At 34.7% G+C, this 25,188-nt stretch overlaps 1 protein-coding gene across 1 annotated transcript in view; it reads left to right on the top strand.

The window, feature by feature from the left end:
• Window positions 1-4,758: 4,758 nt before the first annotated feature.
• COL5A2 (collagen type V alpha 2 chain) overlaps window positions 4,759-25,188 on the top strand; it is a 245,639-nt gene continuing 225,209 nt past the window's right edge. The window contains exons 1-2 of the mRNA XM_053597828.1: window positions 4,759-4,778; window positions 15,525-15,626. The gene's annotated coding sequence lies outside the window, so the exon portion shown is untranslated. The remainder of the gene's footprint in view (window positions 4,779-15,524; window positions 15,627-25,188) is intronic.

The following is a 25,188-nucleotide window of genomic DNA, read 5'->3' as shown; positions in this document are numbered from 1 at the left end:
TATTTTTTCGAATAGTAGAATGCAGCATTTCAAGATATATTAGGAAGATAAATTACAGTGACTTTTGCAGCTGGTTTTATATCTGTAAAGCTTATAACTTAGCATGGTTTGTTAGTGAGCACTCATTATGAGAGCCTTACACCACCACTAATTTTAGTACTTCATCATATATTTCCTTGTTCCACGTGTTCAACTCTTTTCTCATAATCAGGACTGGCTTTTTGAAGGCAGGGATACAGCATGTTTTGAGATGAGTGAGGTCATAGTGAGATCTCATCAAATACTTATTGAAGCAAATGGAGAAGGGGTCTAAACATTGGAGCTTTTCCACTTACATATCTGTTATGTCTCCTCCCAAACTCCTCACCTTCCAAGTCACTGCTCCTGTGTTCCACAAACCTGGGCCACATCCATGCCAAATCTCAGTGGTCAGTAACAAAACTGGAAAGGTGAACAGCATGATTTACTTAGGCTTTAGGCTTTATTGAAACCCTTATCCTTTAGGCTTTTTATTGAAAAAACTTTAAACTTTTAATGAAAGATAAGTCCTATGATTATGTGCTGAGAACTTTACAGATATGATTTTACTTTAATGATCTGCAACTCTGAATATGGTATTATTATCTTCTCATTTGTGTAGAGGACACTGAAATTTTAAGCTAACAATTCAAAGAATTGGGATTTAATCTCTGTTCTTAACTCCTACACCCCACGGCCTCTCCAGGATGCTAGGATGCTTCTCCAGGTTGGGCAGACTGTCTCAGAAGCATAAACCATCTTTTTTCCAGAAAGTAGGTAAAGGATAATGTGGTATTACTCTAAATTAGTACCATGCTCCTTCTCAAATTCATTTTGAACCTGATTTTTTGAAAGAATAACAGATATTTTTTTCCTACCATGAAAACTGGGCATTTAAAATTATTTCCTATTTCAGGACATTTGCTAGAAATAGACGTTCTAAGATTTAAAATTGCAGACAAAAACTAATTTCATACTGTATTTATGAACCTGGAAATAAAAATAATTTAAAGGCTACATTTGTTCATGTAGAATATATTATTTTAATTCAGGCTGCTTTTGAAATGGTGCCATAAAGTCTCTCAAAGTCATTTAAGGCTGGAATTCTTGTCTGGGATGTGGAGTGTCTTCCAGCTGTGCCAGTATCTTACCACTCCCATGACAGGCCTTTTCTGGTTGTAGTCAAGTGTGACCACCTCCTATTTTTCCCTCCAAGTGCTTCCCATGGAAATTCTTGAAAAATAAAGCAGCATTTCAACCCACTCTTTAATGAGTGGACTGGAATCCCTGTCCATTTAGCTATCTCAGTAGTGACTCACAGATTTGTCTAGCCCTTGCTTTCCTAACATTTTCCATTCACTGTAAGTTATTTCTTCATCTTCTTTTGCTGCTCAGAAGCACTTTTTCATGTCTGCCAGCTGAAAAATGAGAAATAAATCAGATCTATAGTTTCAAATTTGAAAGCGCTATTTGAACTTTTTAATGTGGCCCTTAGTGTATCTGGTGTTTGGCAGAAGCACCTCTGAAAATGGACAGATAGGATGCAGCTAAAAACTACTTGACTGTAATTTACTAAATGCGATGCCAAACTGCAAATCTGACCAGCCCGTGCCATTCATTTTTACCATGTGTGAGCTTCTGTAGAGGCACCCTTAGGCCATCCAGAGAAACCGGGTAATTTAATTTGAAAGTATAATTTAAAATAACTGTCTAGTGGAATAAGGTAGTTTCAGAAACGTATGTAAAATATGATATTATGATATTGATATAAAATAGGTTCATTGGAATACTTAAGGAAAGGGGCAGCATCCTAATTAAATGATTTGTGCAACCAGAAGTGTTAATGCCTCAGTCGCTCATTTGCTTCATGAGAAGATTATCTGGTTATATTATATACGAGATGAATATGCAAAAATATCATAGAAGTCATGGAAATTAATTTCTAAAGGTCATTCCATTTTATCAAAGGCATTTTTCTCAGGGATATATTATGTTTAAAAATTGTTTCCTTTTCCTTTAAAGGGCCATATTTGCCAGTGACTCAGAGATTAGGTCTTTGACACTGTTCCTGATCAGAAGCAGAGCTTCTAATGGGAAGACTTTGCGTTAGGTGACACTGGATCTTGCTAATTCTGCCAGGGTAGTTGTGGTATGTATCCTTCTGGAGATCAGACATTTCATCTCTATTTTAGTTTTTTTTTTAAATTCTATAAAGATATCATTTCTTGCCTTGTTTATCTCATGAGAATAAGATACCAAGTGAAATAATATAAACAAGAAATTGCACTATAAATGTGGGTTATTATTACTCAGAACTCAAGGGACCTTTTCAAATTATCTTAACTGTCTTTGGAGGTGCAAGATCTAGTATGAGCAATGTTTAGGTATTAATCGGCCCAGGACTTTAATGCGTAAAATACTACATAGAGTTGTGATTTTTCAAGCCTTGGGGAAAATTTTGACATATACTCTAGTATTAGGGAAACAGTGCCAATTTTTGCCATAGTTACCTATGTTGGAAGATAGATGCTCACATTCAAGGACAGCAGCCAACAGAGGGACACTCACCTAATGGTACACTAACGTGTAACTCAGGGGTGTCTATATGGATATCATAGAGGAAGAGGCTTCATAAAATAACAAACAAATGAAAACAACAAGAATTACTCTACTCCACAGAAAAGTGCTTGTTATCTAAGTATACCTTATACAGTCATGTACCATACAACGGGACACCCATGACAGACAACAGCAGACTGCATATGCTACAGATAATAGTGGTCAGAGCAACAGGCTCTGCTGAAGAGCCTTGGTGTATAGTAGGATGTACCATTTCAATTAGTGAAGTACTCTCTATGATGTTTGTATAATAGCAAAATCACCTAATTATGCTTTTCTCGGAACACATAACTGTATGCTGGTCAATCCTTGAGTTTGCAAGAACTAGCTATATTTGACTTCAAAACAAGCAGTCATGATTAGAACATTTAAATAAAAAATATAACTAAAAGACTTCTGTATTACAAATAATTGCTTATTGATTCTGCTTTGAAAAAGCTGTACACATCAAATGAGGATCAATAAAATCCTTGAGTGGAGTAGCATGAAGTATCTGACTGGGTAAGCATTTCTTTCTTCTTTTATAGTTTTTGAAGACTTTTGACACCTTTACATAAATACTTTTTATTCACTACTATACTTGAACAAGGCATTATTAGCATTTTTTAGCTGTTCTCTTAAGAGAGCTATGTCTGTATAAAAGTTTGTTTACACATGCATGTTAATTTGAATTACAGGTTATAAGAGCCTTGTTCTTAATGGTAAGAACTCAACTATCGCAGGCAGGACAAGCTGGGTTGTACTTACCAAATATTGGTGGCTTAGGACCTGGAAAGTTTAGTGCTTACTCATGCTGTGTGTTCATTGTGGGTTGACATCAGAGTGTTCACTGATGTTACCCAGGAACTAAGACTAATAGAATTGCCAACCACAAAACACGTATAGTTCTCTTGCCGGAAGGCAGGACTTCTGTGGGACCTTCTCTGAGCGTAGAAGTGACACTTAATCACTTTGTTCACAATTTTTTGTCCAAAATGAGACAGAAAAAGATCAAAGAGTTCAATTACATATGCCTGGAATGGAAGGGGGTAGAACAAGAATTATTTGGCAAATGCCTCTAATAATTACCACAATGTGAAAATACAACTTTTGCAGAAATTAAAAATCTGGCTGCTATTTTTTGACAACGTACTACGTGTCAAGTCCTGTACTAAACGGTTTTCATGCATTATCTTATGTAAACCACAGAATTAGCCTATAAGGTGAGCCATATTACTATGTTTACTTTGAAACTGGGAAAAGACATGAGAAACTTTGTCACTTGTCCAAGGGAACAGAAGTGGTTAGTGGCAGAGTCCCATTTGCCTGACCCTGGAGGTGACAACTACAGTCATACTTCACTCTTAAAAATGCCCACAGTTGCTGGTATTCAGACTAGAGTGATGAACAAGAGGGAGATCTATACATTTGCTGAGTTGCCCATAACACAGTTTCCCTCCTCCATTCTGAAAAGAGGAGCCTAATGAAGAAATGCCAACCCTTTGGCTGAAGACGTATCTCCTGCAGGGACTGGATGGGTGTCATCTGTCCTAACCTTCGCTCTGATTCTAACTAGTTAAGCTAAGAAGCATTATTCCCTACAACATGTAATTTTCCTACATTTTTCAGATTAATGGTGAATGTGGTTTAGATTAGAGATCAACTCTGGATTCATGTGGTATGTTTTGAAGTTGTTAGTGTGAATTTTAGGCTTGTATTTTAAAAATAAACTTTTAATTTTAGAATTATTTTATTTTATTTACAGAAAATTTGTAAAAATAGTATGGAACATTTCCATGGGCATTGCACCCAATTTTCTCTATCATTAATGTATTATATTAGCATGTCATATTTCTCTAAATTAATGAGCCAATACTGATGTTTTATGAGTAAGCAAAGTTAATACGTTATTAATATTTCCTTGGTTTTTACCTAATATCCCTTCTCTTCTAGGATCTCATCTGGGATATCACATTGCATGTAATCTCCTGGGTTTCTTTTTACTGAGACAGATTCTCATCTTTTCTCAGTTTTTGATCTTGATGGTTTTGAGGAATACCTGTCAGGTGTCTATTATAATCCTCAGTCATCATTTGTATAGTTTTTGTCTCAAGATTAGACTGCTGTTTTGTGTTCTTGGGAGGAAGACCACAAAGATAAAGGTAAGCTTACATTTTGGCCTTTAAAAATTTATATAGGTTATTTTTTTCTTTTCCTTAAATTTGTTTTGCTTTGCTTTCCTTTGTCATCTCCTTTTCCAGTTCTCTTTTTCTTTATCCTGTTTCCTTCTTTTTTCCTCTCTTCCTTCTTTCTTTCCTTCCTTTCTTCTCCCTTCTCCTTTATTTTCAAAAAAGTCGAAGTTTTTCTAGTAGTTCAATAGTGCATTTCCCTACATGAAGACTCCATAGCTCTTTACTCCTTCACATTTTACTAAGAATAATCAACCATTTTATTAACATAGGAGGCAAATTTATACATTTGTTAAATTGAATAGGTGGCCCTTGAATGTTGCTTACATTCCAGTTTGTTAGGAACCATGTTCTTTAATTATCTAATTGGCATAATAACTTTAATAGACTTTGCAGTCGTCATTGCTCTTGAAATTACTTTTAATAGAAAATAAGATAATAAGCATTTTGCATTTATTCTAGCATTTACCTATTTAGAGTGTTAAAAGATTATCAGGTGCAAAAGCTCTACTGAGCCTAGCAATTTGTCCTACCCACATGTAATAACCTCTTCTTGTTCTCAGTAGTCCACTCAGAAAGCAAAATCAATAACCTAGAAAGGTTGAATCCAGGTATCCAGATTCAACTAGAAAGGTTGAATCCAGGTATCCTCATAGATAAACATATAAACCAAGAATGGAAGGCAGCCAGGTGCGGTGGCTCACACCTGTAATCCTAGCACTCTGAGAGGCCAAGGTGGGTGAATTGCTTGAACATAAGAGTTCAAGACCAGCCTGAGTAAGAGCAAGGCCCCATCTCTGCCCAAAATAGAAAAATTAGCTGGACATTGTGCCAGGCACTTGTAGTCCCAGCTACTCAGGAGGTTGAGGCAAGAGGATTGCTTGAGTCCAGGGGTTTGAGAATGCTGTGAGATATGATGCCATGGCATTCTATCCAGGACAATAGAGTGAAACGTTTACCCCTCCCCCCAAATAGAATGGAAGACAACATAATGAATACATTTTCTTTACATCTACTAAAAATGAAAACGGACTCATTTTATATCCTGTAATTTGAAATTTCTTAGTGTGAATATATGTCTTCTGTTAGCTTTTCTGCCTAATAAGTTACTTTGCTCCAATCATAGTTTTATTTCAGTATTACAATTTGGCAGCAAGTGACTAAATCAGAAAGGAAACTAAAAGCAGATATAGGCATGAAATTAATGATGCTTATTACCAACATTTATATTGGTTTTATACTACCATGCTATTGTGGAAATGTTTAGTAGCATTTAATCTTTGCACTAATATTCTAGACACTGAGAAATAATTTCAATATTTAAAATACATTATCGGTAGGTAGAGGGAGGAGGATTAATGGGATTACACCTGTGGTGCATCTTACAAGGGTATATGTGAATCCTAGTAAATGTGGAATGTAAAGGTCTTAGCAAAATAACTAAGAAAATGCCACGAAAGCTATGTTAACTAGTGTGATGAAAATGTGTCAAACGGTCTATGAACCAAGTGTGTGGTGCCCCATGATCATACTAATGTACACAGCTATGATTTAATAAATAAAATAAAATACATTATCATATGCTATATGTTTTTAGAGATGAATAAAGCACTGGAATACAAGCATAAGAATTTATGTCATCAAGTTTTATTAAATCTTCATTATGATATTACTAAGTTTTGATTATTAATAATAGAAATGTGAATATGTTTCATAGTGTAGGATCGTAATTCTTGCCTCTGATGTTAGATCAAAGAACACTTGATCCATTATAGCACTTGCTGATTATCTAGAATCTGAATCTTTCCTTTCCTTGACTTCAGAATGATAGTTTTTGGATTACAATTTCTCAGTGCTTCTGAGCTCAATTTATTGAGAGGCAGTATTAGGTTTATCTATAAAATAACTTCCTACTCCCTCTCGGCTAATGTAAGTCTGAACGTAAGGAATAGAAGCTTCATGGGTAGTTTTGTAGGCTTCACTCAAGACGTTTTAAAGATCTGGCTTTCTTCAGATGAGGGACTGGAAGTGGAACAGCCATCTTGTGACTTTGAAGCAAGGGAAGATGCTGATGATACTGTGTTATTGCTGAACCAAAATAACATCGGAGAATTTTAAACATGAAATGAGAAAAATGTACTTATTTGTGGCAAAGTGCTGTTACTGCATTTTGATGCGCGTATCTGAATGAAGTTCTCAACACAGACCTTTCCCTTGGTGGTGGTGGTGGCAGGGGGTGGTCCACACTCTGGAGCTTCCTGAGGTTCAGCTGGTGGAGTGTGGTTGATTTGAGCACATTAAAGGGGCCAAGGATGGAGTAGAAACATCCTCTTCCCACCCTCAAAAATTTGTGCCTTGACTGACATAACTAGTGATGCTTTGTTCCCTGCTGTGATATTTTGCTTTTTAGGTCTTGTTCCATTTTGATCCTTTGGAAACTTATGAAACTTTAATACTCGGATTTCATCCAGAGGCTCTAGTCAACTTCCCCCATTCTGGCCTTTTACTTACCCAGCCTTGTCCCATTGCCTCACTTGGCCTGACAAGAGGATGGTCTTAATTTTCTATGCCAAGTGTGCTCCTGTCTCGTAGCTTTTCAAGTTAGTTACTTTGTGTTCACAGATATCATCCACATGCCTCACTTCCTTCAGGTCTCTGCTCAAATTACCTCCCTAGAGAGACCTCCATCCTTTGCCTTCTTAATGGCACGTATATACTTAGTTTCTTTCTTATTGATGCTTTCAGAGGAATATAAGTCCTCAAAGATCAGCAAAGATCAGGGACTTTGTTTTGCACATTGCTACATTTCCTTAGAGCAGTCCTGCATGTAGTACTGTAAATATTTGTTGAATGAATTAATGTTTTGCTGATGGTCAAAATTATTGTTTTTAGACCTGATATTACTGGCACTTGTTTGGATTATGAGGTGTAACTGTTAATTGAAAGGTTAATACGAGACTGAGATTCTTTGCCTCATGAACAAACATAAAGATGAGTTGGTGACGACTGCAATTTTATTCTTCTGAAGTCATATTTGGAGAGTCTGACTTTTTGAGACACTGTCTATTAAATATCCAGTAAACTCAAAGTCTTTTACTCATATAAGCAGCTCCATTCATTGCAATTTTATACTAGGTGGGCCACACAGCCATAGTTTTTTCCTAATTATTCATAACCATGTGGCAGTTTTGGGTCAGTGGTTTGATGCATAAAGTCCAAGCTCCTTTAACTCTCATTGCTTATGAACTATTTTGGCTTTGAATCTAATTTCTTCCTAGATTCTTGCCCAGTTCTTCCATTTGCTGGTTATATGACAGCGGAGCATATCGCTTGATTTAGTGCACTTCAGATTTGTATTTGTGAAGTGGAAATAGTAATAAAAATACTCATCCTGACAATCTCAGAGTGTGTTTATAAATATTAAGAGATATAATATATATTCAAATTTATTGTAAATTGTACCAGTTTATTTAAAAATGTGCAAATACCTCTATAAGTTGTCCACCCAAAGGACTGTAACAAACTGGTCAAAATACTGAGTTGGTCAATATAAGGAACAAATAGCTAAGGCTATAAAACCTCAATTGATCTATTTGACTTATTCAATATAAGAAATATTTCATAGTATTTTCCTAGATGTATAATGTGTATATGATGTTCTGGAAAATACAGTAGTAATTGAAACAACATTGTCTGGAGACGTTCATTTTGGAACTATTATGAATTAGAAAATCGCCTAAAGCTAGTAAGTAATACTCTAAGTGATTTTTGACCAGTGTGCCATGAGAGGCTCTTAAGTGTGCTGTGAAAAATTTTGAAGAGAATTAATTAAATTATTTTCTACAGAAGATCAAAGCACAGTAAGTATATTCTTTTTTTTTAAATTTTTTTTTTTTTTGATCAACAGAATTTAAGTGTGCCATGGAAGTTTAACTTTAGGTCCAAGTGTGCCATAGGTAAAAAAAGATTGAAAAACACTGTTCTAGGTCTTCTGCTTTGTTCTTTTATGATTCATCACTGAAGGCTGCATAATATAAATTCTTACTGTATATCCTTGGATATTTTGCAAAAAATGTAAGAAATAAATAATACACAAAATGGATTTGGGGAGTTTGCACAGTAATTTCAAGCACAGTAGGAAGCAGTAGCACCTATACCTATCAGAATAAGCTCGACAGGGTATTAAGGTGCGTAAAATAAATGCTGCAACAAGGTTTATGTATAATTCTGCAAGTTATTATAGGGCAGAGTACTTGATTCTGAAAATCCAGGGAAAAGGAAATCTGTGCTGAGATGATAAGCTTAAATTAAAATAACTAATTTAAACCATCTATCGTAGTTCTTTCAGTCTTCTGTAACAAATAAATTGGTTATAAATTAGATGACTTATAACCAAAAAAAAAAAAGAAAAGAAAATGTTTCTCACAGTTCTAGAGCCTGGGTACTCCAAGATCAAGGAGATTGGAGATTATATACCCTGTTTCCCCGAAAATAAGACAGTGTCTTATTTTAAGGTGTGCTCCCAAAGATGCGCTAGGTCTTATTTTCAGGGGACGTCTTATCTTTCCTGTAAGTAGGTCTTATTTTCGGAGGATGTCTTATTTTCGGGGAAACAGGGTACCTGATGAGGGTCTAGTTTTGGATTCATAAATGGCGGTTTTCTCCTTGTAATTTCACGTGGTTGACAAAGTGACAAAGCTTTCTGGGGTCCTTTCCATACAGTCACTAATTCCATTTGTAAGGGCTCTACCCTCATGACCTAATCACCTCCCAGAGGCTCTTCCTCCAGATACCACCACATAGAAGATTAGGTTGCAATGTATGTCTTATGGTGGGGGTGTGGGGGGATACAAACATTCAGTCTATAGTACTTTCCATTTGAATAAACTATTTCATTACATCTATTTAAAAATAATTTCAAGTTTTCTCTTGCCCAGTAGTATCTTCCTAACTGGCTTATTCTGGTTGTGAGATATTTCAGAAACATTGCATAATGGGACTTACATTTGCAGACATAAAAATTCAATTTGCACTTCTGGAAGACTCTTTTAAATAAGCTGTCTTATACTAGCCACAAAATAATAAATCTTTAACTTGAAACAATTTTTGAAAGAACCCTTCTGTAAAGTTTTTTTTTAATTTCAGATTAATATGAGGGTACAAATGTTTAGCTTACATTGTTTTCATTTCTAAGGTGAAGTTCAAGTTGTTGCAAATCAAAACCACTCTGAGATATCAACTAACTTTAAAATTTTGTTTTATTAGCTTTTTTTTAAAAAAATTAGATTTTGATGTCTCGTCTAAAATTGTGGCTGGTCTGCCTCTTTTACAAAAATACTATCTTCTGTGTACAATAACTTTTTCCATATGTATACATGTTTCTTTTCTAAAACATCCATTACTTAAATTTCTGGTGACTTTTCTTTACTATTATCTGGGAATAAATGTTTCTTTTTTTTTTACTCTTACTGTCGAAGCTTAATAATTGTCTATCATTCTTTTTATTTTGAGTACTTATCTCTGTTCTCTTCTATTCATGTCTCAAGTTCTTGCCATAGGAGAACTTGTCTTGTTCTTTCTTTCCTTCTTATCTTCCTTCCATTTTTTTTTTGGACTATGATTTTTTTTTTTCTTTTGCAGTTTTTTGCCGGGGCATATGGGATGAGAGCCCACCATCTCCAGTATATGGGGCTGGCGCCCTACTCCTTTGAGTAGTCCACCGCCCTGGACTATGATTTTAAAAATATAATATTAAAATAGAGTTTGAAAACTAAAGTAGTGCTTTGAACTTGTGGATACTCACATTCTCTTAATGTTATAATTATCTTGAAAAATACATTCCAAAGGAAGAACAAATTAAACAAATGGAAAAATAATTTAAATAAGTATATTAAACATTTTCACAGAGGTAAGGATGTGTAATCAAAACATGGAATAGATAGCAAACTCTTATGAGGAGGGACCAGTTAGAAATGATGGCTAAAGAAACAGGATTGTTAAAATAATGAACTAAGAATAAAAGATATAACTCAGGAACTAACTAATGAGATGAAATATCATGAGAAATGTTATGAGATAGGAGATGAGATGAGAGGTCATTGAACTCTCCTCAAAGGCATTAGAATGGATTAAAGGAATGGAATGAATGAGAAAACAGTTAAGTGATGTGGAGAACAAAAGAAGTGTTAGTATTTAATAATAGTCCCATAGAGAAATACAAAAAGAAATAAAAATATTTCAGGAAACAATTAAACAGGGTTTTAAAAACTGGAGAACAATAAAATAATTTGGCTTGAAAGCACAGAATGTGCTTAATAGGATATAAGAGAAATCCAACATTAGACTATTTATAATCAATTTTAAGAGGGAAGGCAAAGAAAAAGCTTTCTAAAAGGTATTTGAAAATAGGGCTTATTATGCCTTCTGATGTTTTATTTTCTGTTTTTCCAAGAAGTGTGCTTTGAAGATTGCTGATAATAATATATTTTTTTGACTAACTGAATGTTCTCTATAATTATTAAATAAGCAAGAAGGTAATACCATCCACTGTCCTCCATCAAAATTTCCTGAATAAAAACTAAGTTAAAAACTCTAGTATCACTGAGAAATAACCCAATTAATTAACTTTTTCAGACATTAAAAAAAGTTTTAATTATCTGTGGGAAGTTAAATTGTTTTTCTAAAACTAGCCATTACTGCCCCAATGTCAAGCCAGAAGTAGAACATCTAGTTCAATTTAAAAAGAAGAGGAATAAATATAACAAAAACATCATCAAATCACGATTTAAAGGAAAAGCGGTAAGAAGTATTTCCTAAAATTGTTTTGTATCTATTAGCAGAATTTTAATAGAAATACAGTCATTTTTGCACATACACACATGCAACCATCAGGTTTCTGGCAACATCCAAAGTTAAGTATGTTTTCTGTTTGGGTCGTATTTCTGGACCAACTTTAAGGAAGTTATTCGCATAGCAATTCTTGATCAACTATGTTTGTAAGAACCTCTGCTTATCAGGTAATAATATTCAAAAGATGACTTGAAACCAAACCAAAGAATTAGTTGAGAAAACATTTCAGGTATAGTCTCTCCAACAATTAAGTACAAATATGATTCTTTACATTTTTTTTTTTTTAGGAATTTACATCTATCTAGGCATACCCTGTTCCCCAAAAATAAGACAGTGTCTTATATTAAGGTGTGCTCCCAAAGATGTGCTAGGTCTTATTTTTAGGGGACGTCTTATCTTTCCTGTGAGTAGGTCTTATTTTCAGGGGATGTCTTATTTTCGGGGAAACAGGGTAGTTGTCTGCAGTCAAGGTCATGATTCACCTATTGGTCATCCCTTACTCTTTAGTCATTTGGTTCTGGGCAAGGTTTTCAAACCAAGACTAATCAATTGCCTGTAAGTGCACTTAGATGTTTCTCCTTAGCTTCAAGTAAGCCATCTACTTTGCTTCAAGTACAATTGAATGTTTTGTTTGCTACATTGCTTTGTTGTAGCAGATACACTGGACCCTATAGTGCTCAGTTTCTCTTGTGTTCTCATAGCTCATTCTCAGTAATTGACTGTTTTCTTTGAACTACTAAGAATGGAAATCTAGTGTCTTATGCCTCCAGAGCATCTTGCTTTTGCTCTGTGACCACAGACTCCATTACCTTATTTTTTGCATAGATCGCTTTTCATATTGACCGAGTTAGGTACACTGATTAGAGTTTCCATGGCTGCTCTGATCAGGGTGGTTTCCCCTTCAGTACTGGCCACACTCTATCCATTCTGGTTTATAGCCAGTGCTGACAGCATCATACTGCATCCCGACAGTTTCTATGATTTCTTGCTTTTGTCTGAACTTCTCTCAGCTATCTGTTGCTAGCATTCTGGGAGTGAGCTATTTTCCTGAAGGAAATTCCCCATTTTTAGTAATAAAGGGTAATATTTCTGGGGATACCATTTGAATCCCTAATACCCACCCACTATGAAAATCTAAACAAATTCTGATTTTCTCTGAAGGGAAAAGTAAGTTCCATACTACCAAATCCATATTCAAATCCTAACAACGGGGACAGATAGATCACCACTTTTTTGCTCAACGTATTTGGTCAAGTAATGAATAGAGACACTGAAAACTGGTCATTCTTTCAAAATATTTTAAATGAGTCTGTGATGAAGATGAAATTGGGCATATAAGTATGTATATTTAATGACAATATGGAGCAAAATACTGTTTTTTTTTTTGTTGTTGTTTGGTGGTTTGTTTTGTTTTTTTGCAGTTTTGGGGTGGGGCTAGGTCTGAACCCGCCACCTCCAGCATATGGGGCCGGCGCCCTACTCCTTTGAGCCACAGGTGCCGCCCCGGTTTTATTTTTAAATATATTGTGTCTCCATAGAATCTGTTTATATCTTGTGGCTAACAGAATTTTTCCTGATTCTTAAACTGTAGAATGAAAAGTAGCCCTTGCCCTGTGATTCTTACGTCTGGGAAAAATGGCTAGGTAGGCCTTTGTAATGTCTGTGATGTTTTGTTCTTAAGGGGTACAGAGAGGGGCAAGAATTTGTGATGATTGACCTGAACTCACAGGTAATAATTAAACTAGCCCTGTGTTTTCAACCTGTTATTTACCTAAATAAGCCATACTCATTTTTGCTTACTTGGTTTACCTTAATTCTGTGATGTACTTCAGTGAATCTTACGGTTATGTTAAGAACATTTTGATTTATTTGCATTTGTAAATTGTACTTTTAAAAGGGCTGTGGTTAGAAGACTTCTTGTTTTGGTTTATTGCATCAATAGTATTAATACTATTAATAATTAGTAATTTTACTCATCTCTTAAAGTATATAATTCATATTTGTTACGTAGTTTTATTTCTATGTATAATTTTTATTATCTTCATGTTACAAATGAGGAAACAGAGTTAAAGAAGCAAAATAATTTTCCCCACATTTTATAAGTGGTTCACTGCAGAGCTGAGATTCAATGTAAATCTACTTTCCTTTCAAAAATGTTGAAACCTATCAGAAAGTATAAAATAAGACAATACATTATTTCAAAGGAGAATATAAATCTCATATTTTCAAAATATTGAGTCTAAGTTTTGGTGCTATTTTCCAAGAAACAGTATAGAGATATTCCAACTTCTGTTGGTCATCTTTTGTTTCTGAAGTAGATTTAGGAAGTGTTAGAGTCTGAAGTGAATAAAACTGTGTAATATGACTCATAAATGAGCAATTCGTAAGGAAAATTTAAATGCGGCAGACAATAATTTAATGCAATATGGTAAGTACGCAATTGAAAACCAACACATATTTAGCAATTTTGGTGAAATCTGATGTCAATTGTAAAACCAGAAAAAAATCCTCAGGTTTTTCTATCTCTTTAACCTCATAGGAGACAATTTACCATAAGGAAGCAGCAGGAGGTAAGGTATCTCACCAACCACGTAATCCAGTAAATATGGACCTTACATAGCATATAGTGGTCATGACACAAAGTTCCAACACTCAACCACCCCCAACTCTGATCTCAGAGTACAGACTGCCTAATTTGAAGAGAAGAATGTAAAACTTGGTTTTGTTGAGACAAAAATTTGAAATCATAAGCAATACGTGTAGTGTGTATGAAATAGTAACTTCTCAGTAGCTTTTTGTGGCATTGATAAAAGGAATATGTGTTAATATTTTTCTTTTGGGACAGAAAGATAATTATTAGTTTGAACCATATGAAATTGCTGATATTCAGACACTTTTGACTGAAACGTGGCAATTCTATTTTGTTCAATCTAATACAAACACTAAATCGTTGGTCTATCATGTTGGCTTATTACAAACAATCAAAAAGAGTATTGTTATTTTGAAATAACAAGTCTTTCAGTGTTCTTGTATATTTGCAGTTAATGGATTAGCTAGTGGTGTTTAGAGGGAAAGGCTTAAGATATAAAACAGAATAAATTAATAGTAATTTGTAAGATTTGACTCCAAATTAAAATTTTATTTTTTATTTTTATTTTTTACACGGACATCAACTCACTGCGTTGCCAAGGTTGGTCTTTTTTTTTTTCTTCTTTTTTTTAATTTTAATTTTAATTTTTACATAGACATGTGTAAATTAGGTTTCCATTTTTCTCTGCCTTCACAAAATTAAGAAGACTTAAAATTTAATAACAATGTTTAAGATAAGAATTAGAAACAAAAACCTTGTAAAGAATGAACGAACCTAAATACATTCAGAAAAGGAATCAGACAATTGTTACATTGAAATATTAAGCAATAATAATAATAATAATAATGATGCAAAGAAAGTAACATTCACATCGTCAAATAAGAGTATGTCTAGTATAGAAGGCTTTGACTCTGAGATTCAGTCTGGAGTCATCAGTTAACTTTTTATTTTTTTTTAAGTATCAAAAAATAGACAATATTTATAAATAAAAGTAAAAGATAATTTCAAAAAATAGATTGTGCTAAATCTTACAGACAACAGAAAAAGAAGAAATACATCAAAATCATTCTCCTTGATCTGGGTACACCTGATATTAAAGTTGGAGAAAATATATTATTGTAAAGGGGAAATTACAAACATATGTCACTTATGAATGAAGTGGCAAATGAAGATACAATATCCTAAACAACATATCAACATGTTGAGTTAAAAATTGATGTTTAAGTAATATAATTTGGTCAAAATTTCTTGTTCTTTTTTTTTTGTTTGTTTGTTTTCAGGCCTTGAAGCCATGGCCTCAAGCAGTCCTTCTACTTAGACTCTCAAAGTGCTGAGATTATAGGTGTGAGCTTCTGCATCCAGAAGAGACTGGAATTTTAGAGGTAAGCAATCTCTTTTATTTGAAAAAATATAATTGAAGAAATATTTCATGTTTCAACTACCATGTGTGTATGTACATTATTTTAACTACATAAATAATGATAATAATATCACTACAAAAGATGTGAAAATGAAAAATTGGAGCACTGTGCTATAGATATTTAGAAGGCAAGATTTTCCTTTTATGAGAATAATTTAATAATAATATAATACTTTGTTAACATTTAAAATTATACAGTCTAAGAATCAAATGTCATACAATTTAATTACTAAGTATATAAAATAGGCAAGGTATGTGATAGAAAAATGAGTAAACTGAAAATTATTTTCCTTTTAATTATCTCAAAGCCTCAGTAGATTCACTGTTGTGTGACCAATGCTTGATTTACCATAGCCAAGGGAATTAAACTCATAGAGTAGCTTCCCCAGTTAAAGATCATTTTTTAGAAATAATTAATGAATTCAGCAGAGCAAAAACTGGAATACCATAAGTAAAGAAAAGATGTTGGTTAGGTAAAGATAAAAATAACTGTGCACAAGTTAAAAAATAAAAATTATGCCTATTTAGCTCACAGGCCTTGCTTTGAAGAGTATGGATACATTGGATTTTGGTTTTATTACACTGTAGGTTGGCCATGAATACTACAAATATTTGAAAGGATAAATTGTAAAGCTTGAAAACAAAAGTATTTTTAAATTAAAATGCCATGATTTAGTATTTGTTAGTTTTGTCTTTGGCATGAAATCACAACTGTTTTGGGTGCAATTTCCCAAAGAGATGAATAAAGAAAACCCACATTCATTAAGCACCTTATCACAAAAGCTCTTTGCTTTTGTAATAGTAAAAAAAGATCAAGTTAACTATAATTCTCCAGTGCTTTTTATAATCTGCAAAGTGCTTTGATAGGGAAAGTTGGTTAGAGCAGAGGCTAAGGCTGTGCTGCATTGTTTATGTAACCAAGGATGGAATAATTAAGGTTGTGAGGGGGGTTCCAGAGGAGGGAGGAGTACCTACAAGGCTGAAGTCAACCTTAGGAGAAGATAGACTGGTGTGGTCCAAGGTCCGTGGGAAAGATTGAAGACGATTTTAAGTGAGATGCTATATGCTGTGTGATATGAACCCCTAAGACTTTGAGAATCTTCAGTAAAAATACCCCAAGCATAATGTTCTTGCCATGAAAGGATTTCCTATGGATGATTGGGAAGGAGTCTGATTTTATATCTAATGTATCAGAGTTAGCCTGGGTGAACAAAAGGATCATGTATGTCTGGCTTATACCTTAACTCTCTTATCAGAATCTCGCAACAATCCTAACAAGTACATATTATTCTTTTAAAAAATATTTTTTGTTGACAAATAGAAATGGCACGTATTTATGGTATATAAAAGGATGTTTTGAAATACATATCCATTGAAGAACAGCTAGATCAAACTACCATACACATCACCTCACATTCTTTTTTTGTGTGTGTGATGTGAATGCTTAAAATCTACTCTTGGTGATTTTCAAGTATATACCATGCTGCTATCAACTGTAGTCATCATGTTGTACAATAGATCTCTTGAACATTTTCCTCCTAAGATAAATTTTGTATATTTTGACCTACATCATCCAATTTTCCCATCCTCACCCAATGTCTGGTAACCACCAGTCTACCCTATGCTTTTATGACTTTGACTTTCTGAGGTTCCAGACATCAGTGAGAGCCTATGGTATTGGTCCCTCTTTGCCTAAATTATTTCAGTTAGCAAAATGTCCTCCAGGAAATTGCAAATGACTGGATTTCCTTTTAAAAAAAAAATTGAATGGTATTACATTGTGTGTATATGACACATTTTCTTTATTCATTCATCCCTTAATGGATATTTAAGTTGATTCCATATCTTGGCTACCGTGAATAATGCTGTGATGAACATGAGAGGGTAGACATCTCAACATGCTGAGTTCATTACATTTGGATATATACCCAGGAGTGAGATTGCTGGATCATATGGTAATTCTATTTTATTTTTTTCCTTAATCACCACATTCATTTACTTTCCTACTAAGAGTGTACCAGGTCCCTTTTTCCCCCACATCCCCAACACTTGTTATCTTTGGTATTTTTGATAATAGCCACAAGTGACAGCTTGTTATTCTTAATTGCATTTGAGGAAACTAATGCCCAGAGAAATTAAGTGATATCCTGTGGATCTGAGTCAGACACTACACTGTATTAAACTTTCTATGCTTTCTGTCATCATAATGCCTTCATCATATCAATTCAATTTTATATGAGACTTCATGCACAAAAGCAAAACATATTGTTAGAAAGCAGAAAATAACCAGTGTTTTGACCCACCTAGTTTGAAATCCATCTTTCCTCAGAATACTATTATGTAAGAGAAGCTATTTGAACCTTCTTCTGGTTTGTGGATGGTACAGGAGAACCACCCAGTTATTTACAATGACATTCTTGGCAAAGAGAAAGTTATAATCATTTCACGAAATTGGTGGTCATGATATACAAAGAATAAAGATTTTCTTAGTTTCTGACATATCTACACTACTTCTCCATGCCCACACACTGGGAGAGAATAACGTTCCACTCTCTTTAAGTCCTCCATGAGTTATGTTTGTTTTGAGTTCCAGAGCTAAAATCTAGAAAACTTGGAGTATGATTGCAGAAAAGCCACTACGTGATTGGGAATTGAAATTTTAGGGAATGTTTGGGACTGTTCAGTAGGGAGAAGAAAGTGTGAGGTGTTATTTAGAAAAAAATTATGAGAAGGGCTTAAGATTTAGGATGGCCAATAATTTTCTTTTTTCTTTTTCTCTCTTTTCTTTTTGAGACAGAGTATTACTCTGTTGCTCTGGGTAGAGTGCTGTGACATCACAGTTCACAGCAACTTCAAACTCTTGGGCTGAGCAATCCTCCTGCCTCAGCCTCTTGAGTAGCTGGGACTACAGGTGCCTGCCACAATGCTTAGCTATTTAAAAAAAATTTTTTTTTTCTGTTTCAAATTCATGTGAGGGTACACATTTCTATTTACCTGGATGGAATTGAAACACATTCTTTTTCATAAAGTATTGCGAGAATGGATAAAAGAATATCCAATGTGCTCAATACTAACATGAAACCAATGTATAAATGATTACATGCTCATACAAGTGATAAAACACAAAAATAGTCTAGCAAGGGGTAGGGATGATGAGGGAGAGCAGAGGAGAAGGGGAACGCAAATGGAGGGAGGAGGAAGGCCATTTGGCAGGATCTCACCTAAAGTACTTTTTGCTTTTTTTTTTTTTTTAGAGATGAGGTCTCGCTCTTGCTCAGACTGTTCTCCAACTCCTGAGCTGAAGCAATCCACCTGTCTTGGCCTCACAGAGTGCTAGGATTAAAAGTGTTGAGCCCCCAGGCCTGGCCCAGGTTGGCCAAGAATTTTCTTACAATGAAAATGGTTATTTATTGGATTTGGTAATGGACCAAATCTATAGAATTTCCCATTGTATTCATTAAGATAAAGCTTGACCTTGGCTACAGAATTTCATAGTTTTAGGGACAGAAGTGATCATCTTATTTGGTATTATTACTTTATTTACAAATAGTAAAACTGCATCTAACACTCAAATCTGATTTGTATCAAATTGTCTTTTTGACCAAAATCTACACAACTTCTCCATCTTCTGTAGTGGTAGCTCTATGTAAAAGATATATATTTTAAATAAAACTTAAATTTATACAAAATAGCCAATATCAGTGTCATTTTTTCACCAAATATTATTGTTAAAAGAGGTGATTTATCTTTTGATTTCTGGCAAAATGCTTCATTATGTATTTTTCATAGTTTATTCACATAAAAAATGTTGTTTCTGTATGTTCACTTAGTTATGGAATTTCATTTATTTTAAACAATTCATCACTAGCAAATCTGCACTTGTCAAATGTATAGAATTTCCTTGAACCTCAGAAATGCCAATTCTGATTGCTTCTTACTTCTCAAATGTAGGATGTTTGCCTGAAAGATCGTTTCTGAGGGTAGAGTATGCTGAGTAGGATTTGCTCAGTGACTAATATAAAAATAGCATGAGGTCTGGAAACAATTTAAAGTTCTGCCACATATTCCATAAGCCAGAGAAATGTCCTGGAACTACTTACAATTTTAGGCAACAAAATGAAGTTTTATCCAAGGAAAAGAGAATGTTATATCTTAGAAATGAAATGATGCCATTTGTCTCTTGTGGAAACAATGCCAATTTTCTTAGAATTCTTAGTTTGGTGATTGTAATTCTGACTTAATAAGGAGGGTTTAGTAATGAAGAGTTTCCTTTACAATTTTTTTTTAATGCTGTGACTCAAAGGGTATGGAAAAAAACCCCTGGAACTCTGTCTGAATACTATTTACTGAATTTAGAAAATAGTGGATAATACAATTTTTAATGCCAATTTGGGATAGGGAAACATAAAACTTTAATTTTTGGAGATACATCTCTGTACTAAATAGCAATTAAGAATGTAGGCGGGATCATAATGCATAAAAATATTTAATAAAATGACAAATGGATCGACAAAAACACTGGGCTATGAAACCAGCAAACATATACACTATAATGGCAAGATTTTTGTGGTGACGCATTTGGTTGGCCTACTTTTGATAGAGTCATTTCCATTCTTGGCCAAATGACCTGTAGTTAAACTACTTACTTTTTTACTCTAAAAGCATTTCTGTAAATAGAAATATAACGGGAGGTAAACGTTGCCTGTTTCTATCATATCCTTGCTTTATCAAATTGGAGTCAGCCTGCCCTTGCGCCTTAGGCATCAGTCCCCATGGGCTGTGCATTTGGTATTCTGATTCCCCAATTCCATGGCATTCTTATTCTACAGATTTTTAAAAATGATAGGCAAATAACATGGAAATTAGTCAATTCAACCTTTTTTCCTATATGAATTTCTCCTATTTTCTTCCCCTCCTTAGGCAGCCATGTAAAGGCACTTAACGTGCATCTTTTCATTGTTATGTGTTTTTGCAAACTGAATATTTTTGTGAATGCATTTTTTCTAAATGCAAATATAGTGATGTACACCCAAGTGGTGCTAATTTCCAAGTGACATGTATTACACTATAATGAACATTTTCAGAATTGTCAGTATGCAATTGTCCAAGAATGTTCGACTATATATATTTAGGAAATTTGAGTACGTAGTGACAGAAAGATTTTTTTAAGCTATAAAGTTTTCATAATATACTTTGAGGTATAACTCACATATTATAAATTTGCTGTTATAAATTTATTTTTTAAAATTTTTTTTTATTGTTTGAGATTCATCTAGGGTACAAAGAATTAGGTTACACTGATTGAATTTGTTAGATAAAGTCTCTCTTACAATTATGTCCCACCCCTAAGAGGTGTGCCATACACTATGACCCACCATCACCCTTCCGTCCTCCCCTTTCCCTACTTGTTCATTCTCCTAACCCTCCCCTTTGTATTAGCTCATCGATTGCCTTCATATTAGAATTGAGTACACTGGATTCTTGCTTTTGCATTCTTGTGCTGCTTTACTGGAATGTGTTCCACCTCCATCCAGGTCAATAAAGTCTCCATCTTTTTTAGTGGCTGAATAGTATTGCATTGGTATACTTATACCATAGCTTGTTATTCCATTCATGGATTGGTGGACCTTTAGGTTTTTCCACATTTTGGCAAATGTAAACTGAACTGTGATAAACAGTCTAGTGCAAATGTCCTTGCGATAAAAGGATTTACTTTTCTTTTGAGTAGATAACCAGTAATGGGATTGCAGGATGAAATGGGAGGTCTAGTTTGAGTTCTTTGAGGATTCCCCATACTTTCTTCCAAAATGGTTGTATTAGTTTGCAGTCCAAACAGCAGTATAAAAGTATTCCCTTCTTTCCACATCCACGGTAGCATGTACAGCTTTGAGACTTTGTGATGAGATCATATTAGAACAATGGCACCTAATCCAATGACTGGTGTCTTTACAAGAAAAGGGAAATGTGGATACAGAACACACAAGGGGCATGGCATTTGATGATGGCCATTGGAATGGTGTGGCTGAATGTCAAAGAATACAAAAGTTTGCTGGAAATCATCCATCGGAAGCTAGAAAGAGGCAAGGAAGGAGCCTCCACTAGAGCCTTCGGAGAGAACATGACTCTATCGACACCTTGGTTTTGGATTTCTAAGCTCCAAACTGTCAAAGAATAAGTATAAGCTGTTTTAATGCATGAAGTTTATGACAATGTGGTAAATATATTTTTTCTTTTGTTGATTGTTTTTCTGGTGCCATGAGAAATCATTGCCTGACCCATATGATTTACTCCTATGTTTTCTGCAAAGACTTTTGCTCTTATACTTAGGTTTATGATTTATTTGCATATAATTTCTTAGTTTTTATATGTGTTCTAAGAGTTGCAGTGATTTTTGTAACCTTTGGCCCTTTCTGTTTGTTCTGTAGAACATATCTATCTGCCTGCTCCCTCAACAGGCTCGAGCAACTGGTCCAAGTCTAGTATATCCCTCTGTACCACTAAGCTTGCTTAAGTTAAAGATCAACTTTCTACCAGGTCTATTTCTGATGTCTTCCTTTCACCCTTCAGCTTGTACAATAATTTACTTAAGTAGAGAATTTTCCTTGGATGTTTTTCCTCTGTACCTTGAAGAAGTCATTTTGTGAAAAAATTTTTTGTAGGTCACCTGCTTTTCCTCTTTGATTATTTTTAAGATTTCTGTCTTTTTAATTTATTGTGAGACATTTCATCAGTATTTGAATTTTATTTTGTTTTTCATGAGTCCAAGGATTCATATTTTTTGCCTATTTTTTAATTGGGTTGTAAGTAGTCCTTGCATAGCCATTTCTGATTATAATCCACTTCTCTCTTCAGTTAACCACTATTATGGTTTTTACTCTAAAATATCTTTAGTGTTTCATATAAATGTTTGAATTAAATTTTTAATTTATGCAGAAGACACTTCTATGAGATTTTGATTGAATGATCTTAAACATTTATGTCATCTGAAAATAGACATGGTTGTAATACTGAATTTTCTGTAGGTTTCTTTAATGAATTTCAATAAAATTTTATAATATGCTTCTTGGAGCTCTTTTGCACATTTTGTTATATTTTCTTGTTTTGGTATTTCTTTGTGTTATTATAAATTGTACCTTATAAAAATATTTTCTAGCTATTTTTAGTCAGTGTATGAAAGCAATTTGTTTTTTTCATACTTAATTTGAAATGTACCTGATATTGACTTTGAATTTATTTTCCTTATAGTTGAGAGCATAATTTGCATGATTCCAATTCTATGAAGTTGAAAGTACAGTCATGCATGATTAAATGATGAGAACATACTCTGAGAAATGCATCATTAGGTGATCTTTACATTGTGCAAACACCATAGAGTATACTTAAATAAATCTAGATGGGATAGCCTATTACACAGCAAGGCTATGTGAGATTAACCTGTTGTTCCTAAGCTATAAACCTGTACAGCATATTATTATAGGGTAGGCAATTATAATGCTATGGTAAGTTTTTTTTTTTTTTCTTTAGAGACAGAGTCTCATTTTGTTGCCCTCGGTAGAGTGCTGTGGCATCACAGCGCACAGCAACCTCCAGCTCTTGGGCTTAGGCAATTCTCTTGCCTCAGCCTCTGGAGTAGTTGGGACTACAGGCACCCGCCACACACTGGGCTATTTTTTTTGTTGGACTTTGGCCAGGGCCAGGTTCGAATCTGCCACCCTTGGTATATGGGGCTGGCGCCCTACTCACTGAGCCACAGGCGCCGCCCCGCTATGGTAAGTATTTGTATCTAAACATAGAAAAGATACAGTAAAAATGAGATATAAAAGATAAAAAATGGCACACATGTACAGGGCATGTACCATGAGTGGAGTTTGCAAGACTGGAATTTGCTCTGGGTGAGTCAGTTAGCAAATGGTGAGTGAGTGTGAAGGCCTAGGACGTTACTGTATGCTTTAATATGACTGGCAGCACAACAGAGTTCTTTTTTTTTTGAGATAGAGTCTTATTTTCTTGTCCCAGGGCAGAGTGCTATGGCCTCAGCCTAGCTCACAGCAACCTCAAACTCCTGAGTTCAATTGATTTCCCTGCCTCAACTTCTGGCACCTGCCACACACCCAGCTAACTTTTCTACTTTTGCTAGAGACAGGGATCTCCTTCTTGCTTAGGTTAATCTCAAACTCCTGTGCTCAAGCAATCCTCTCACCTTGGCCTCCCAGAGTACTAGGATTATAGGTGTAAGCCACTGTGCCCGGCTAACAGCCCAGCAGGTTTGTTTATACCAGGGTCACCATAAACATGTGAGTAATGCATTGCTGTACTGTGTTAGGATGGCTATATATCGAAGTGAAAAGAATGTTTTAGCTCCATTATAATCTTATGGACTTACTATTGTATATGTCTTTTTTTGCAGCACATGACTGTATTTACTTATTTATTTAAATAATAAGCTATAATTTATTGATTGAGATTTAATTATAAAAATATGATTAAGAAATTGTTATATAGAATTAGAACTGGCAACTAATAGTAATTTTAACAACTTTGTCTCTTAGGTGCCAAGTATTCTGCTTTGCATCTTAACATATATTACCTCCAAAATCCTCACAGCAATGTTGTATCTATAGAGGTAGTAATATTGTTTTGCTTAGTTTCAGCTAAGGCTACTGCTTTGTAGGCATTGATTTTGTATCCTGAGGTGCTGCTATATTCCTTGATCACTTCTAAGAGCCTTGTAGTTGAGTCCCTGGGGTTTTCACAGTATAAGATCATGTCATCCACAAAGAGTGAGAGTTTGACCTTCTCTGTCTCCATTTGAATACTCTTCATCTTCTTTTGCCTGATTGCACTGGCTAGGACTTCTAGCACTATGTTGAATAGCAGTGGTGATAGTGGGCATCCTAATCTAGTTCCAGATCTGAGTGGAAATGCTTTCAGTTTTATTTCATTCAATGTAATATTGGCTGTAAGTTTGTTGTAGATGGCCTCTATTAGTTTAAGACATGTCCCACCTAAGCCTATTTTCTTTTCTTTTTTTTTTTGAGACAGAGTCTCACTTTGTTGCCCTTGGTAGAGTGTCAAGGCATCATAGCTCACGGCAACCTCTAACTCTTGGGCTTAAGTGATTCTCTTGCTTCAGCTTCCCAGGTAGCTGGGACTACAGGCACCTGCCACCACACCTGGCTATTTTTAGAGGCGTGGTCTCGCTCTGGCTCTGGATCAGGTTGGTCCTGATCCTGTGAGCTCAGGCAATCCACCAACCTTGGCCTCCCTGATTGCTGGGATTACAGGTGTGAACCACGACACCTGGCCCTAAGCCTGTTTTCTTAAGTGTTCTTATCATGAAAGGATTCTGTATATTGTCAAAAGCTTTTTCTGGATCAATCAAGAATCATATGGGTCTTTGTTTATGATTTTATTTATGTGGTGAATTATATTTATGGATTTATGTATGGTGAACGAACCTTGCATCCCTGGATTAAAACCTACTTGATCATGATGTATATACTTTTTTTAAAATGTGTTGCTGT

This window comes from Nycticebus coucang, chromosome 7, assembly GCF_027406575.1.
Source record: "Nycticebus coucang isolate mNycCou1 chromosome 7, mNycCou1.pri, whole genome shotgun sequence".
Lineage (NCBI taxonomy): Eukaryota > Metazoa > Chordata > Mammalia > Primates > Lorisidae > Nycticebus > Nycticebus coucang.
Note: the sequence above shows the minus strand (reverse complement) of the source record. Positions and strands in the feature narration are given on the sequence as shown.